This window comes from Theropithecus gelada, chromosome 2, assembly GCF_003255815.1.
Source record: "Theropithecus gelada isolate Dixy chromosome 2, Tgel_1.0, whole genome shotgun sequence".
Lineage (NCBI taxonomy): Eukaryota > Metazoa > Chordata > Mammalia > Primates > Cercopithecidae > Theropithecus > Theropithecus gelada.
Genome location: NC_037669.1, coordinates 174,053,762 through 174,057,926, shown reverse-complemented (window position 1 = coordinate 174,057,926; position 4,165 = coordinate 174,053,762). Strand labels below are relative to the sequence as shown.

General features: G+C 38.5%; 1 non-coding gene across 1 annotated transcript; it reads right to left on the bottom strand.

The window, feature by feature from the left end:
• Positions 1-2,465: 2,465 nt before the first annotated feature.
• On the bottom strand, positions 2,466-2,629 carry LOC112619981. The gene has a single exon (XR_003118450.1). It is a non-coding gene; the product is annotated as a U1 spliceosomal RNA (small nuclear RNA).
• Positions 2,630-4,165: the final 1,536 nt, after the last annotated feature.

Below are 4,165 nucleotides of genomic sequence, written 5' to 3'. Positions count from 1 at the left end.
AAACGTAAGTAAATAAATAAATAAATAAATAAATTTAAAACTTTTGTTCATCAGGGAAGTGAAAACACAATCCAAACAAATGGGAGAAAATACTTGCAAATTATATATCTGATAAGGGTTGAGGGGGATCAGAATATGCCACTCTAAAATATGTCACTTTGGCATAAGCATTATTTGGAGCTGAAGACAAGAAACAGCAGATACAAAAGGAACTCTCTGCTCTGCCCCTTTCTACCTAAAACTAAGGCTTAAATTTCCCTTTATGAAGATGTCTCCTCTGCTCTCTCCTATACCAGAAAGAAGAAATTACTCTTATCACTGGAGATAGTACCTACTTGAATCTGTATAATAAGTTTTACCAAATTAGTCGTTATCTTTTATTTGTTTCCTCCATACATTAATCTTCCCACAACTTACCAACCCTAGAAGCCCAAATCCCTTTTCCTTTATCTTGTCACTTCTCCATAATCCATTTTCCTCTGTTAAAATAGTATATAAACTTTCAAGTTTTCACTTTCTGTGAAGCTCCCACATGCATTGAAATAAACCTTTTCTCCTGTTAATCATCTACTATTGGTTTAATTCACAAGCCTTAGTCATTTAACCTAAGAAAAGGAAAAGTGGGTTTCCTCCCCTACAGTCTAGTATCCAGAACATATAAAGAATACTTCCAAGTCAATAATAAGACAGTAATCCAATTTAAAAATGGGTCAAGATTTGATTAAAAGCCAGGTGCAGTGGCTCACGCCTGTAATCCCAGCATTTTGGAGGCCGAGGTGGGTGGATCAGTTGAGGTCAGAAGTTCAAGACCAGCCTGGCCAAGATGGTGAAACCTTGTCTCTACTGAAAATACAAAAAGTTAGCCGTGCATGGTGGTAGATGCCTGTAATCCCAGCTACTCAGGAGGCTGAGGCAGGAGAATCACTTGAACCTGGGAGGTGGAAGTTGCAGTGAGGTGAGATCATGCCATTGTACTCCAGCCTGAGCAACAGAGCGAGACCCTGTCTCAAAAAAAAAAACAAAAAAAACAAAAAAAAAACCTTTGATTGGATATTTCTCTACAGAAAATATACAAATGACCAATAAACACATGAAAAGATGCTTAACATCGTTAGTCATTAAAGAAATGCAAATCCAAACCACAATGAGTACCACTTCATACTTAGCAGATTGACTATAATAAAAGAATTAGACAATAACAAGTGTTGGTGAGGTTGTGGAGAGAATTTGGAACACTCATAGAGTGCTGGTGTGAATGTAAAATGGTGCAGCCACTTTGGAAAACAATCTGGCAGCTCCTCAAAAAGTTAAACATAGAGTTACCATATAACCCAGCAATTTCACTCCTAGTTATATATCCAAGAGAACTGAAAACATACATTCACACAAAAAATCATAGGACTGTTCAGAGCAACATTATTCATAATATCAAAAAAGTAGAAACAATTCAAATGTCAACTGAAAAATGGATAAATAAAAGGTGATATATTCATACAATGGAATATTATTCAGCTGTAAAGGGATGAAATAGGCTGGGTGCAGTGCCTCAAACCTGCAATCCCAGCACTTTGGGAGGACGAGGTTGGTGGATAACCTGAGGTCAGGAGTTCGAGACCAGCCTGACCAACATGGTGAAACGCCATCTCTACTAAAAATAAAAAAAATTAGCTGGGTGTGTTGGTGTGTGCCTGTAGTCCCAGCTACTCAGGAGGCTGAAGCAGGAGATTTGCTTGAACTTGAGAGGCGGAGGTTGCAGTGATCCGAGATCGTGCCACTGCACTCCAGCCTGGGTGACAGAGCAAGACTGTCTCAAAAAATAAAAAATAAAATAAAATAAAATAAGGCTGAAATAGTAATACATGCTATAACATGGATAAACCTTAAAAACATTAGGGTAACTGAAAGAAGGCACACACCAAATGCCACATATTTGGTTATTTTGTTTATATGAAATTTCCAGGCCGGGCGCGGTGGCTCACGCCTGTAATCCCAGCACTTTGGGAGGCCAAGGCAGGTGGATCACCTGAGGTCGGGAGTTTGAGACCATCCTGGACAACCTGGTGAAACCCCATCTCTACTAAAAATACAAAAATTAAAAGGATGTAGTGGCAGGCGCCTATAATCCCAGCTACTCAGGAGGCTTAGGCAGGAGAATCGCTTGAACCTGGGAGGCGGAGGTTGCAGTGAGCCGAGATCGCACTATTGCACTTCAGCCTGGGCAACAAGAGCGACGAAACCTTGTCTCAAAAAAAAAAAAAAAAAAAGAAAAGAAAAGAAAAGAAAAGAAAAGAAATTTCCAGAATATGCAAATCTATAGAGACAGAAAAGAGATTATTGGTTTCCAGGAGCTAGAGGGAGGAAAAGATGGAAAGTTAGTGCTAATGTAGTAAACACATGATTTCCTAGGGGTGATAAATATATATATATATATATATATTTTTTTTTCATTGTTGTTGTTGTTGTTACAGAAGAGAGTGTGAACACAGTTTCCCACTGCCAAAGATTATGCAGTTGAGTTCTCCACATTTGGAGAAATTGCAGGGATCAGCACATCCAGAGTGCAATGGATAAGCCTCACCCTGGGAAAATCACCTTTGTGATGATGGTATTTCACCTCCCAGGTAAGTATGAAAATATTCTTGAATTAATTAGTGGTGAAGATTGCATAACCTTGTGAACTTACCACAAATCCTGAGCTATATATTTTTAAAGGATGAATTTTATGGTGTGTCAATTATATTTCAATTTTTAAGAAAGAATCTATAAAATTTATAAAGAAGTTGGTTGTAAGGAGTTACTTAAGTAAGAATATATTTCTGGCTGGAGAGACATGGCTCTTCATGGCGTCTACAGACAGGGTAGGAAACCCAATCCACTTCCCTTCCCTAATAGGTAGGTTCTGCTCTTCACTTTATCCAAATGTCCCCCACTTTTTTTTTTTTTTTTTGAGATGGAGTTTCACCCTTGTTGCCTAGGCTGGAGTGCATTGGCACAATCTCGGCTCACTGCAACCTCTGCCTCCTGGGTTCAAGCAATTCTCCTGCCTCAGCCTCCTGAGTAGCTGAGATTATAGGTGTGCGCCACCACACCCGGCTAATTTTTGTATTTTTAGTGGAGACAGGGTTTCTTCATGTTTGCCAGGCTGGTCTCGAACTCCTGACCTCAGATGATCCGCCCACCTTGGCCTCCCAAAGTGCTGGGATTTACAGGCGTGAGCCACTGAGCCCAGCCTCTTCCTCCATTTTCTTTCTCATTCTCTCCCCTGCTTTGTTTCTCCTGTCAACTCATTCCTTGATCACTTATGTTTTCCTTTTCCTTTTTATGTCTTCTCATCCCTCTATCCGGGTCTCTACTTTCCACGCCTGCCTCCTGCTTCTTTTTTCTCCCTTCCTATTTGCTCCCCTCTCTCCTAACTGGCCACAAAATAGAAATAAATGATATTTTAAAGCATTTTTGTAAGAATTATGTACTTTTGTGTTTGCTTAGGTGGATTTTGATGTTTAATGTTTCTTTAAGGAAAAACAACTCTAAATTAATTACATTGTTGGTTTTGCTTTAGGAGATGTAATCAGGAATTTTTAAAAAAGAAAGACTATCCACCCATGCTATATGACTAGTTAGAAATAAATAATTGAGGCAAAATACTTTCATGAACATTATAAAGTGATTTGTAAATATGAGCAGACACTACGGGTAAACACTGATAATATCTAGTGTGGTGGTGTTCACTGGCAGCTCTTAATTATTATTTGGCTGTTCTATGTGTAGACATGTCTGAGTCAACCATTTAGGCTACAAATTGAACACCTCCAACACAGACAGTTTCGTCTGAAATATAAACATAATTATATTATCCCCCAGGAACATCCTTTTCGAACTAAAAAAAAAAAAACAACAACAGAAAAAACCCAACATGGGTTGTAAGTTCTTCTCTCGTGAAGCCATCTACAGAATGTCCAATTATTCTCTGTCGTTGATCTGGAAGAGCGAGTAAGTACAAAAAGAACACCATTAACCACAAAGTTGTCATCTTCTTCAAATAAAATTCTGATCTCTGGCTTGAATGTTGAAAGATTCACTGTTTACTTGTGTGAATAGGTCGAGAGAAATAACTTTTTTCTTACCAGTCATTTTATAAGAAAAGTTTATTTCATTTGTTGACAAA